Source organism: Nycticebus coucang, chromosome 3, assembly GCF_027406575.1.
Source record: "Nycticebus coucang isolate mNycCou1 chromosome 3, mNycCou1.pri, whole genome shotgun sequence".
NCBI classification, from domain to species: domain Eukaryota; kingdom Metazoa; phylum Chordata; class Mammalia; order Primates; family Lorisidae; genus Nycticebus; species Nycticebus coucang.
Window position 1 is genome coordinate 56,837,271 of NC_069782.1, and position 14,556 is coordinate 56,851,826.

Genomic DNA, 14,556 nt, shown 5'->3' on the forward strand with positions numbered 1-14,556 from the left:
AGGAGAGGAGAGGAGAGGAGAGGAGAGGAAAGGAGAGGAGAGGAGAGAAAAGAAGAGAAGAAGAGAGAGAGAGAGGAGGAGAGAAGAGAAGAGAAAATGAAAGAGGAGGGGAGAGAGGAAGGGGGAGGGGGAGGGAGAGAGCTAGAGAGTGAGCTATATAGGTTTGGTTAGGGGAAGTCTTAGAATGGTGATGGGATGGTAGAATAGCCAATAAGGAGTTACTGCTTTGGTGGGAAGAGCCTTTAGGGGCAGGTCATAAGTTTGAAATTTTCAGCGGGTAGCTCTAACTTTAAGAGTGAGACAGCTAATCTTGGTTAGTCAGTCAGGAAGGGGCTTTCTCTGGGGCCATTACCTAACAGAACCTATTGACCAAGTGGCCAGAAACTTCTGGCCTCCAAAACCCCTTTAGAGTAGTGAACCTGAGGATGGTTCAATAGGTAGGCCAGTGCCCCCTTTTGATAACAGGAAGTAGCTAAGAGCAGTTGTTGTCTATTTTCCCGTCAATATTTCAGAGCCACATCTCTTCAGGGAAGGAATAAGAAGAGACATTCAGAAAGGAACTTCAGGGCGGCGCCTGTGGCTCAAAGGAGTAGGGTGCCAGCCCCATATGCTGGAGGTGGCTGGTTCAAACCTGGCCCCGGCCAAAAAAACCCCAAAAAACAAAACAGAAAGGAACTTCAAGGGGAATGGAAGGGAAGCCTGGTCTGTGGAACCAGGAAATCTGGGGGTCTGATAAGGATGTGAGTATAAGGTAACCTAGGTAACAAATTAACAATAGAAAGGCAATAATTAATGACCAAAAGGAAAAAAACAATAATACCTGAGGGCACAGAGAAGCCAATGAAAAAGTTGCAACCAATTTCAAAGTAAGAAGTATTTATATTTCTGTACTGCCTTTGCATCTTCATCTCTCTCACCTCTCCATCATGAGAGGGACCCACTTTCAACACTCTTTGGAAGTCCTCTAAACTTTCTCTTTGTTCTTCCTAAATAAAATTTATATTTATTAAAAAAAAAGAACATTCTCTTTACCTCAAGAATGGAAAATCAAGAAACATATGTACTCAATACTAATTTAAAACTAGTAGATGAACAGTAATAGGCCCACATGAGAGAAAAGCGCAATCAAGTTGGAGGGAGAGAAAAGGGGAGGGAGGCTGAAAGTTAAGTTTTCACTTAATGGGTACAATGTAAGGGTATATGGCACACCTCCTAGGTTAAGGACTCAACTACAACTCAGACAGTACCTAACAAATGCAAACAATATAATCTAATTGTCTATATCCTTATATTAATCCAAAATAAAAACAATAATGATGATAAAAAAGAATATCATAAGGAAGAGAACAATAAAATAAAATAACTCTCCTGCCCTGTTTTATGAGAGCTTAGCAAGGGACTTGCAGAATCTGCAGTTGGACAGATTTACAAACAGCACTTTAGTTATCTGGAATTCCAAATTAGCCCAAACATTAGACCAATATGGTTAAGCCCTTGTATGGGACCCTGAAAGTGACAGATGTGGGGCCCCTGATCTGAACCACAGACTGTCAAGATGACTTTGAAAAACTAATGCAAAGTCTTATGACTTCCTCCACTTTGGAGTTACCTGTCTTACAGAAAGAAATTAAATAATACTAGTGGCCATCCCACAAAAGTTGAAAGAAGTGTGGCTGGCAGCTCCAGAAAGCCAGAGAGCCTACATACCTCACTACGTGTAGCTGGTCATGGGTCCCACAGCCAGCCAGAAGAGCACCTATTGTGCCACCAGGGTCCAGCACTGTGAAGCCCTAACCTGGGCATTCCAAGTTTTAAACCTAGATCCAACAGCAGAACACTTCAACTACTCTGTGACAGCTGACATCCGGGAACTGATTGAAGTGGATTATGTGATGGAGTATGATTCTTGGAGGTTCAGTACCAATGAAGAATGAGTATTTTGCATGGACTACTTTGCCAATATTTTTGACTGGCTAGAGAGCTGTCTTGGCCATGTAGAGGATAACTGCATCCTTTTTGACTGTCCAGGTCAGACTGAGTTGTACGCTCATCTGTCTGTGATGAAACATCTGGTGCTGTTTCTGGAGTAGTGGGAGTTCTGAGTCTGTGGAGTTTTTCTTGTTGATTCTCAGCTTATGGTGGAGTCATTCAAATTTATTTCTGCCATTTTGGCAGCCTTGGGTGTCATGATCTCTCTAGAAATTCCACAAGTTAACATCATGACAAAAATGGATCTAATGAGTAAGAAAGCAAAAAAGGAAATTGAGAAATTTCTAGATGCAGACAGGTATTCTTTGTTAGAAGATTCTACAAGGACTATAAGGAGCAAAAAATTCATATGTTTATTAGCCATTTGTGTGTCTTCTTTAGAGAAAGTTTTATTCATCTCTCTTGCCCCATGATCTAAAGGACTGTTGGCTCTTTTTATGTTTATTTGGGTTCTCTGTAGATCCTAGTTATCAAGCTTTTGTCTGATTCAAATATGCAAATATCCTTTCCCAATGTGTAGGTTATCTGCTTGCTTAGGTTGTTGTTGCCTTAAAGTAAAATTGAATAAAATTATCTGTGGGGTGGCGCCTGTGGCTCAGTGAGTAGGGCACCAGCCCCACATACCAAGAGTGGTGTGTTAGAACTCGGCCCCAGCCAAACTGCAAAAAAAAAAAAATAAATAAAAAATAACTGGGCATTGTGGTGGGTGCTGAGTAGTCCCAGTTACTCAGGAGTCTGAGGAAAGAGAATCACTTAAACCCAAGAGCTGGAGGTTGCTGTGAGCTGTGATGCCACAACACTCTACTGAGGGCAACAAAGTGAGATTCTGTTTCTAAAAAAAAAAAAAAAAAAAAAACGGCAAAAAATTAAAAAACTTGACTAATGCTATATGCGAACTGATTGATCACTATAGCATGGTTTGATATTTACCTTATAATCAGTCTGAGGAAGAAAGCATGAACATTGTATTAGAGCATATTGATTTTGCCATTTAATATAGTGAAGACTTGGAATTTAAAGAACCAAAGGAATGTGAAGATGAGTCTTCCTCTATGTTTGATGAATATTTTCAAGCATGCCAGGGTGGATGAAGAGTATACTAGAAAGTAACTACATATGAAGAGCTGTCGCCATATCAACAGAAGGTTCTTCTTTCTCTTCAAAGTATGCAATAGCAGATATATACTTATTTTAATGGAAAAATGGTACTTGGCTCTTTATCAGAAGCATGTCTGAATCAAGTTCTGAGTTATTCTGAAACTGTTGCTATTTAAAGAATAATATTTTAGTATTATTTCAACAGCAACAATTTAGATTTTTAAAGCTCAAATTGAGATGATTGCACATAGATTTGTATATAACATAAATTACTACCTCTGCTACAGTTAAGGCTAATCTGACCTTATTTTTACTGTTTGTATTGTTTTTGAGGGCCAGGAATTAGAATAACATGTTCATGTATGTCCAAGAGAAAACTTTGGAAGCGTATAAAATTATTGCTCATTTGTATCTTCTGATTTTCCTACACTGAAAATGTATTATTTGTATAATTAAACATTAAAAATAACTAAAATTTGAATAAATTAATAAATAATACGATAAACAAGGAATGAGACTTGGAGTCTTCATGTAGATGCTGGGGAACATCCCACAACCAGTGTCACACTTATCAAAGCCACTGAACAATATTATAAGAAAATGGCCTCTTTGCCTCTGGGCAATAGTAACTACTTGTGAGTTGTTAGTCTAGTCCTGTACCAGCTGAGAGTTGTCTAGTCTCAGTCCTGTACCAGCTGAAGAGAATAAGTCTTTGAAGCATAACTGCTTTAAGGTTCTAACAGTATAAATCTGCCAGAACCAGATCTGAATCTTTTCACTGGCAGAAGAGCTTTATGAATCTTTTCACTGGCAAAGAGCTGGATATGTGGCAGTCACAAATGCATTGCAACCGAGGACTATGTTTGTTGCCAATTCCTTAATCAGAGCTCTTCAGTTATCCAGAGGAAACTGACAAACATTAGGCAGACTCTAAGTATATTTTTATCATTGTGCATGTCCGTGGTGCCATTTGGAAAGAAAGAGAGCTCCTGATGATAGAAAATAAGGATAAAGTACTTTATTAAATTACTTAATAAAGTAAGCCACTGAAATAATGGCCCTCATATAGGCCATGGCTTAAAAGATGTTAGGCATAGGATAGAAATGAGGTGGCGGTTATAGAAAAGGAGAGGAGGCCAGTCTCAGGACAAAGGGAGTTTATTAGGGGAAAGAATAGAAATGAAGTGCGAGCCAAGGTAAGCCCTGCCCCCTCCTGGTTTCAAGCATCTTTATCAAGCTATAGCAAAATATAGCAAGAACGTGGATGAGGGGTAGCCATGGGAGGAACTATCTCCTGCTGAGAAGCTGTTATTGGGGTGGAAATTCCACATTCTGCCACCTTATTGGAGTGATTGCCCTAACTGAATATACTGGAGATGTAGGACTTTAACCATTGTTCTGTGGTTCAACCTCTAGGCCTCCTTTATGGCCACTGTTCTGTGGTTTGAACTTTGGCTCAATTCTCAGCCCTGTTTCTTTAAGTCTTGCCTCACTAAAATGGTCATGCTTATGCTAAAGGGATATCTAAGGTTTGAGGATCCCTTTCCCACATAACTGGGCCAAAAGTATAACTTATTTTTGATAACACATATGATTACCCAAAGTCTAGCACACTAGCAGGCTGAGATGTGAAGATCCCTTGAGCTCAGGAGTTTGAGACCAGCCTGAGCAAGAGTGAGACCCCATTTCTCTATGGATGGCTAGCCAAATGGATGGCTAGCATTGCAAAAAGAAATCAGGCCACTGGCAGAGCTGCTAGGCAATGGTTCTTAACCTGTGGGTTGCAACCCCTTTGGGGGTCAAACAACCCCTTCACAAGGGTTGCCTAAGACCATCAGAAAATACATATTCCAAGACATCACTCCTCTATCCGTCTCCAGGTGGTCCGTCCACATGCAATACAAGGCGTGATAACATCATTGTGCCAACCCCATCACATAACACCCCATACAAATACAGGTGTATGTGACAGGGTTGACGCCATAATGTACTTATGCAGACCAGTCACACTTGTGTAGAAAGCAGCTGCTGTGTTGAAAGCAGCAATATTGGGGTGGCGCCTGTGGCTCAGTGGGTAGGGCTGAGCTCTCTTTCTTTCCAACTGGCACCACGGACATGCACAATGATAAAAATATATCCACCAGCCCCATATACCAAGGGTGGTGGGTTCAAACCCAGCCCTGGCCAAACTACAACAAAAAAATAGCAGGGCATTGTGGCGGGCACCTGTAGTCCCAGCTACTTGGGAGGCTGAGGCAAGAGAATTGCCTAAGCCCAGGAGTTGGAGGTTGCTCATGATACTCTACCCAGGGCAATAAAATGAGACTCTGTCTCTAAAAAAAAAAGAAAGAAAGAAAGAAAAAAGAAAGCAGCAATATTGGAGGTAAAAATGACACTTCATGAATTATAATCATTGGGTAAATGTAAAATCATGTACTGTAAAATCATCAACTCCTGTACACACACACACACACACATATATGTCCAGGGCAGCACCTATGGCTCAAAGGAGTAGGGCACTGGCCCCCTATACCATAGGTGGGAGGTTCAAACCCAGCCCCGGCCAAAAACTGCAAAAGAAAAAAAAAATATGTGTGTGTGTGTGTGTGTATACCATAGGAACTTAAATCTAGATGCTGATGGGTCTTCTTATATTCAGCTGTGTTTGATGTGAAGACTGCCCCCTTGTGATAGTAACATGTATGTAAAAAAAAACCCCACAGAGAATGGTAAATCATAGGAAATTTTAATGAACTGAATTGACTGAACTATGCCATGTATCATCTTTTGTGTTATTAAAGCTATTGTTATATATTATTTTCATTAGCAAACCATCCCATGATAATGGATCATGTAGAGAAGAACGTTAAGAAAATAAAATATAGGCGTGGCGCCTGTGGCTCAGCTGATAGGTCACCGGCCCCATATACTGAGGGTGGCAGGTTCAAACCCAGCCCTGGCGAACTGCAACAAAAAAATAGCTGGGCATTGTGGTGGGCACCTGTAGTCCCAGCTGCTTGGGAGGCTGAGGGAAAGGAGTCACCTAAGCCCAGGATTTGGAGGTTGCTGTGAGCTGTGACACCATACCAAGGGCAATAAAGTGAGATTCTGTCTCTAAAAAAAAAAAAAGAAAGAAAGAAAAGAAAATATAGTGAGGATTTTTTACAGTATGGTTTTACCTCAATAATTACAGCAGGAATCAAGAAACCACAATATGTTATATCTTGTGAAGTTCTCTCAGCCAAATCTATGAAGCCGAACAAACTAAAAAGCCATTTCGATTGCAAGCATCCGAGCTTTGCCAGCAAGGATACCAACTATTTTAGAAGCAAAGCTGATGGACTCAAGAAAGCCAGACTTGACACTGGTGGCAAGTACCACAAACAAATGTAGTAGCTGTTGAAGCTTCATATTTGGTGGCACTCAGAATCACCAGAGCTATGAAACCTCACACCACTGCTGAGGATTTACTGTTGCCAGCGGTCAAAGACATCGTTCAAGTTATGATCAGAGATGAATTTGTTACAAAATTGAGTGCAATTTCCTTATCTAACCACACTGTCCACAGAAGAATAGATGACATGTCTGCTGACATTCTTGATCAGGTAATCCAGGAAATTAAATCTGCTCCACTTCCAATATTTAGTATCCAACTTGATGAATCTACAGATGTTGCAAACTGTTCACAGTTACTGGTTTACATGAGGTATATTAATGATGGCAACTTTAAAAATGAGTTTCTTTTTTGCAAACCTCTTGAAACGACAACTACTGCACGTGATGTATTTGACACAGTTGGTTCATTTCTGAAAGAGCATAAGATCTCTTGGGAAAAGGTTTGTGTTGTTTGCACAGATAGTGCTCCAGCTATGCTAGGATGTCGATCTGGATTTCAATGTTTGGTACTGAATGAGTCACCAAAAGTCATTGGAACTCACCGTATGATTCATTGGTAAATATTAGCAACTAAGATGCTGCCTCAAGAGTTACAAGAAGTAATAAAAAGAGTCATAAGTTCTGTCAATTTTGTAAAGGCAAGCACTTTAAACAGTTGGCTATTTTCACAACTGTGCAATGAGTTGGATGCGCCGAATAATGATGTGCTATTTCACAGAGATGGTTGTCAAGAGGAAAAGTTTTAAAACATGTTTTTGAGCTTCGTGATGAACTCAAAACGTTTTTTAATCAGAAAGCAAGACTGCAGTTTGAAGCACTTTTCAGCGATAAAAGTGAACTGCAGAAAATAGCTTACTTGGTTGACATCTTTGTCATCTTGAATGAGTTAAATTTATCACTTCAAGAACCAAAAGCAACATGCCTCAACTTGTCTGAAAGATCTGATCATTCCAAATGAAACTTTAGCTTTGGAAAAAAAAATGGAGAAAATAAAATTTACATGTTGCCTACCTTATCTGCTTTCTTTGAGGAACATGACATTGAACCAGACAAAAGGATTATGATGATAATTTCTGTGAAAGAACACTTGCACATGCTTGCAGATGAAATTTCATCATACTTTTCAAATCTACCTGACACTCCATTTGTATTTGCCAGAAGCACATTCCCAGTCAAAGTTGAAAATGTTCCTGAGACAGTACAAGAGGAGTTCATTGAACTTAACAGCAATGCAGTGAGAACTGATTTCTCTACAATACCAGTTACATAATTCTGGATCAAGTGTTCGCAGTCATATCTTGTTCTGTCTGAGACTGTGTTGCACCTTCTTCTTCCATTTCCAACAACATATCTTTGTGAAACAGCGTTTTCCAATTTGTTGGTTATCAAGTCTAAATACAGAAGTAGACTTGTGGAAGATGATCTTCATTGTGCTTTTGCCAAGAGTGCCCTGAGAATTTCTGATCTGGTGAGAAAGATGCAATCTCAACTTTCACACTGACGTTGGCTTTTTATGCATACTGTCGCAAAATACAGCAATGTAGGTTACTGTTTTTATATTAAGACTGTTACCCATGCTACACCATGCTTCAAGACAAAATTTCATTTATTGGTAATTAGAAATAAATATTTCACAATACATAATTGCATATAGTTTTTTGTGATTAATCACTATGCTTTAATTATGTTCAATTTGTAACAATGAAAATATGTCCTGCATATCAGATATTTACATTACAATTCATAACAGTAGAAAAATTATAGTTACAAAGTAACAACAAAAATAATTTTATGGTTGGGGTCACCACAACACAAGGAACTGTATTAAAGGGTTGTGGCATTAGGAAGGTTGAGAACCACTGTGCTAAGGAAACTGCTGGAGATTAATAGTTCCTCAGAGCCTTGATACCCTGGCTAGATTTAGATCCTCTTTAAAACTAAAGATTAAGGTTCAATATGTACAATGGCATATTTAAAGGGGGACAGGATTGTCATGAACTCATTCTCCTGCCCGAGGCCTTGGTTCAGCCTCTTCTGGGGCACCTGCATGAATGCACACGTTAGGGGCATGATGCCTCTTAATGGATTTGGTGGGTTATTACTTGAGAATATCCCACGTGCATTAAACTGTTTATTTGCTTGGGGCAGTCCAAGAACAGAAAGGTGACTCAGTGCACAGGGAGCCCTGCATGTGGGAACACACCTTTGGTGACTGCCAATTCCACTCAGACACCCAAGTTTGTATTAGGAGATACATTTTCAGGCTAGGTAGAGGCTTGTACTACCTAAATGAAGAGGGGCATCTTAAGCTACCAGAATCTTTCCAAAGGAACTCACTTTGAGATAGGCTCCTACCAGGAGCTACTGGCCCAGGTCATGTGTTGCATGTGGTTCTTTCGGGTGGCCAATGTTGCAGAGTATAGACCTGCTTATTCAAATAGTATGGAGTAAAGGGGGCTACAAGCACTTATGGTGGCAAGTAGAAAACTTCTTTATTTCTACCTGGCATATATAGCCAGTTCTGCACGTACACACTGTTAATCAATAATCACACAATCACTTCATAGGTATATTGTAAAAACAAATTAACTTTTCCCTGGAGTCTGCTAATCTACTGATCAACTGATACTCATTCTTCTAAGCTTTCTATTATATTTAAAAATAGTAATTCTGGAAAAACATGCTGTTAGCCATTTTCCCATAAACCAATAAGTCACATGACTGCTGTGGGGGAAAAGGTTGATTGTTCATCTGCCCTCTGGGCCCTTCACCATCTGGAGGCAATTAACACTATCTTGCTAAGACACAGCCCAGTGATTCCTAAGACATACTGATAACATGCTTGCACACCTCAGCCTCTGGGGCCAGCTTCTGATCACAGGAATTTTACCTCCTCAGTGATCGGGATTAACGGCTTCAACAGAGTTCTGCCTTGGTTTTTTCCTGGCTGTGTAAAGAAAGACTTTGTCCTTGCTCACTCTCAGAATGGTGGGCACAGAGGCATATAGGCTTTTCACCTACAGTTATGCAGGCCTTTGCTGAGTTCCTAACAAGCATATGCCAGGGTAGAACAGAAATAGGGCTCTGAGGACAATGAGATAATAAGCATCAGCAGTACAGGGATGAGGCCAACCACATGGAAAATGGCATGTTGGTGATGGATGCTGTGGGCAGTCAGCTGCAAAGACTGAGCATATCAGCAGGCATGCAATGGTTGATAGCACACAGACGTCAACCAATGGTGACCTGGGAATTTTACAAGATGGTAACAGACCACCCCTTTGTAGTAGAGACAATCCAGCAAGGAAGCCAATTTCTTATATTTTGGAACTGAAGCAAGAAACCCATATAAAGTGAGATTGGGTGTTGCCATTTGCCCTCCTCTGGATAAAGGCAGCCCCTAAAAGCAGGTTTAAGTTAAATCCCTACAGAATCATTTATAAAAGACCCTTTTTAGCATCTTGAGGTAAATATGATATTATAACCATGAGTAAAGAAAGCAGACTAAAGCAATTTCATCAAACGAGTGAGTCAGATGCTAACTGCTATGCATGAGTTCACCTCTTTCAGATCCCTGCCTCATTTGGAAGCAAAGAAATGGAAGAGACCCTATGAATTACCTCTAACAACTCACACCTCATTAGAATTATCAGATGTAAAACCTTGGGTCCATCACACCAAACTAAATAGTTATCCCATGGAAAAAGAAGACCCAAGCTTTCAGTGAAGGTGCCAGCCTTTAGACAATATAAAGTATCTAAACAGAAATGAAAATGTTGATATTTTTGCTAAGCTTTCTTTGATTATTTTTTCTGTGTATAGGATGGAGAGATAACTCCTTACTGAGGATTTCCCCAGGCTAGTGCCTCTTCCAGAGGGTCTGGATGCCTGCCACTATCAGCCAACTGCAGACATGAGGATTATGTCTAAAAAGCTTTATTATCATACGGCCAGCACTTCTGGAGAACAGTCAGAGTAGCATCTCCGAGACTGTTCTGCTCTTCCTTTTCCAAAACCACAGTTTCATACATAAAGGTTCAAAGCAAAGACCATAAACAATAATAAACTTTGATCAGCATAACTCTTGATCACAATATTTCTAATTCAAAAGTTAATTTCCTAAATCATCCTTAGCTACTCAAGATATACATCTTGAGAGTGGGAGCAAAATTTACAAAACAAGAATGGAAGACCTGAGATGAAAGGCTCATAGAACTTACACTGACCATACCAGCTGTGTTGTGTCCTCTCTAGCCTGACTGACTCCATCTTATTCTTGCTACATGAGCTAACATTTCTTCTGATCTGTCTTGCTGCTGGGTTTGTCATCCTAAACCTCATTTGGTACAATATTCATGAATATGATTTCCAAATTTACAAAAACCAAGTTCTTGGATCACTGAAAGGGTGTGATTTTTTTTTTTTTTTTTAAGACAGAGCCTCAAGCTGTCACCCTGGGTAGAGTGCTGTGGCGTCACAGCTCACAGCAACCTCCAACTCCTGGGCTAAAGCGAGTCTCTTGCCTCAGCCTCTCAAGTAGCTGGGACCACAGGCACCTGCCACAATGCCCTGCTATTTTTTGGTTGCAGCCATCATTGTTGTTTGGTGGGCCCGGGCTGGATTCAAACCCGCCAGCTCAGGTGTATGTGGCTGGTGCCTTAGCCGCTTGAGCCACAGGTGCTGAGCCTAAAAGGGTGTGATTAATAGCTGCCTGCTCAGAGGTCCCATGTTTCTTTCTTATCTAACCATATTGAGTAAGCCATATGCATGGCTATAGTTATTTATGCTTTTGCACCTGTAATCTGTTACATTCGTTATTTTTATAAATCTACTACCAAAGCTTTGCAAAAACATATATAAGTATAAAACTTCCATCTAAAACATTGCCCCAGCTCGGCGCCTGTAGCTCAGCAGCTAGGGTGTCAGCCACATATACCAGAGCTGGCGGGTTTGAATCCAGCCCGGGCCTAACAAGCACAATGACAACTGCAACCAAAAAATAGCTGGGCATTGTGTGGGCACCTGTAGTCCCAGCTACTTGAGAGGCTGAGGCAAGAGAATTGCTTAAGCCCAAGACCTTGACGTTGCTGTGAGCTGTGACACCATAGCACTCTACACAGGGCAACATAGTGAGACTGTCTCAAACATAAATAAATAAATAAATAAAATAAAACATTGCCCCAATTCAGCAGGAAATAATTTGATGACTATATTGCCCCTCCTTCCTCTCATAGATATCAAAGGGTAAGATTGACAGTGGGAAATATGTAACAGGGAATGACCTGAAGGGTAAAAATGTTTTTTTTTTTTTTCTCTTTTTAAAACCTCCCCCACTCACTTTGGGAATTGAAATCTGCATTCCTGCCTCAGGCCAATGGCTGGGAGGAGCACAGAAGTGTCCTTTGCTCCACTCATAGGTCTGGGGCAGAGATCATGGGATTGTCTTCACTGGAGATGGAATGAATCACAATATAGTCAAACAGCAAATAAACTGAAGCTGAAAACCTTCCTGTTAAAATCAATTTTTCTGCTTATGATTAGGATGATGGCATTTTAAGATGGGAGTCTCCACGCTACTCATTTGCTAGAAAAATGATAAAAACTCTTTTTCTTCAACCATTTTTCATTTTTCTGTTGTAGCATTGGGAACAAGTGCCAAACTTTTGATAACAGAATTTGGCATCCTTGGGTGGACTCCTCTTTGCTTTTCCTCATCAACTTGTTCTTGTTTGTCTGATGAAGCTTCAGAGACAAGTGCCAAGCTTTTAGTAACACAACCAAGAGTTCATGATGGTTCCAATTTCTCTTTATTCTCACTGACACTTGTTATTTACTGGTTTTGGCTTGTTTTTTAATATTTTATTTTTTAAATGATGTGAAATCATTTCATTTATGCCTTTAGTTAAGATTTTTGAGAGGTTTAGGGATAGAGTCTGGCCAGAATTCACAAGAAGAGGAGGCCAGTCCAGGGATGAAGGAGAGGCTTTATTGTAAAGGAGCAGAATGGAGTCTGACCATAAGTTAGCCCAGTTTGACTCACATAGTGTGGAGGGAATTTTATTAGTGTAGTTGGAATGCGGGAGGCAGTCATGAGAAGTGAGGGAAGTCATCTTTCCCGCAAAGTAAAAGGTGCTGTGCCAAGACTGATTTTAGAATTACTGCCTTCCACAAAAGGTATTAATCTTGCAGGAAGGCCTTATCTCCAGTGCCAAGCAGGACAGGGTAGGAGATTCTGATGCTTTCTAGGAACACCAGCCCTAAAGCATTTCAGGAGGTTGGGAAGAGGGCTTCTGTGACCATGCCACTTGGTCTCTGGCCTGCTTTCCATCACTAGCTGTCTTCCCAGGATGGCTATGCCCTTGTCAGGGTCGTGAGGATTTACAGGAGTATGGGAAGGGGGTTGCTGTGATCATGCAATTTGGTTCTGGCCTGTTTTCTTTCTCTACCTGTCTCCTAAATAGCGGTACTTTTGTCAGACTCCTGAGGATTTCTTCCCACAATTTCTTTTTCTTTGTTTTCTTTTTTCTTTTTTTTTTTTGTTGAGACAGGGTCCCACCCTATGCCCCTGAGCAGAGTGCCATGGGCATGGTAGCTCACCACAACCTCAGACTCAGGCTGCGGGCACCCGGCTGCCTCAGCCTCCGGCAGCCACTGGGATTACAGGCGCTCACCCCAGTGCCCGGCTGGGTTTTTCCATTTTTTTCATGAGTCGGGGTCTCACTGTCGCTCACGCGAGTCTCAAACTCCTGAGCTCAAGCGATTCTCCCTCCTCAGCCTCCCACAGTGCTGGGATTACAGGCGTGAGCCACCGCGCCCAGCTCTTTGTTTTCTTCTTTGTAGAAACAGTCTCACTTTATCACCTTCCGTAGAGTGCCTTGGTGTCACACAGCTCACAGCAACCTCCAACTCCTGGGCTTAGGCGATTCTCTTGCCTCAGCTTCCCAAGTTGCTGGGACTACAGGCACCCGCCACAACGCCCAGCTATTTTTGTTGCTGTTTGGCCGGGGCCAGTTTGAACCTGCCACCCTCGGTATAGGGGGCTAGCGCCCTACTCGCTGAGCCACAGGCGCCGCCCCCTCCCACAATTTCTTTATAAGAATGCTACCTAATATTAGTGTTTGATATTTCTTCATCCCTGAAGGGGCTCCCCCAAACAGTGGTTCTTTATTACCAAATAGTTGGCCCACAATCTACACTGTCTCTTCATTAAATCCATCTCTTGCTACTTGATTTTCACATCTATTTCCACTGTTGAAGGTGGAGCACCCTTTGGCTTGGATTTCATATGATCTGTTACAATTGAAATTAATTTATTTGGCAAGAGATGAAGAGTTATCTGTTCTACAACTTCTTTCCCTCATAGAAAAATGTCTGTGATAGGGTTCTGAAACTTAGGTAGGTACAATGGCAAGTTGCTTCCAGAGTAATTTTTTTTTTCTTTTTAAGAACTGAGTGTTCGGTGGAGGGGAGAGACAGCAGTCTTTGTATCCTGCCGTGAATCTACCACCTCCTGAGCTAGGATGAAACTGATCAGTGTTGCAGTATTCTGAATACACCATGCTCACAGTAGAGCTTTCATTCCATTAGTGTATGCATGGGATGAAAGCTTTCATTCCATGCTTTCATTCCATTTGTAGGCATGAGTTCAGAATCATATCCCTCCCATTTAAGCATGCCTATATAGGATTAACCTCAGTAGAGGGTAGCAAGAGGTAGGGTGAAAAATGTTAAAGTCAAACTCTTCTTAGAAAAAGTTCTCTGACTTTTCTGGGGGACAGAGAACCTTGTATTCTTGGCTGTACAGCCTGGTCTGGAGTGTTCCCCTCACTGAGCTGAGATCAAGAGGAAGGAAGTAATCAGTACTGAAACACCATAGACTTAACATCCTCACAGAACTTCCAGAGACTGTGTTAAATGGATGTTCCTCCTTTGATGTTTGCCTTATGGATAATTTTCAGAGGCTTTAAATGGTTCTTTTAAAATAATGCTCATGTTTCTCTAGAGCTCCTCAGGCTGTTATGCCATCATAATGCATTAAATATTCTGCCTACATCAGTAAATGTTCTGCAATCT

The 14,556-nt window shown here is 41.1% G+C and overlaps 2 pseudogenes; both read left to right on the forward strand.

Annotated features, from left to right (window-relative positions):
- The first annotated feature begins 686 nt into the window (after window positions 1-686).
- Window positions 687-3,133, forward strand: LOC128580942 (GPN-loop GTPase 3-like; annotated as a pseudogene).
- Window positions 3,134-5,785: 2,652 nt separating this feature from the next.
- On the forward strand, window positions 5,786-7,984 carry LOC128580943 (protein ZBED8-like; annotated as a pseudogene).
- Window positions 7,985-14,556: the final 6,572 nt, after the last annotated feature.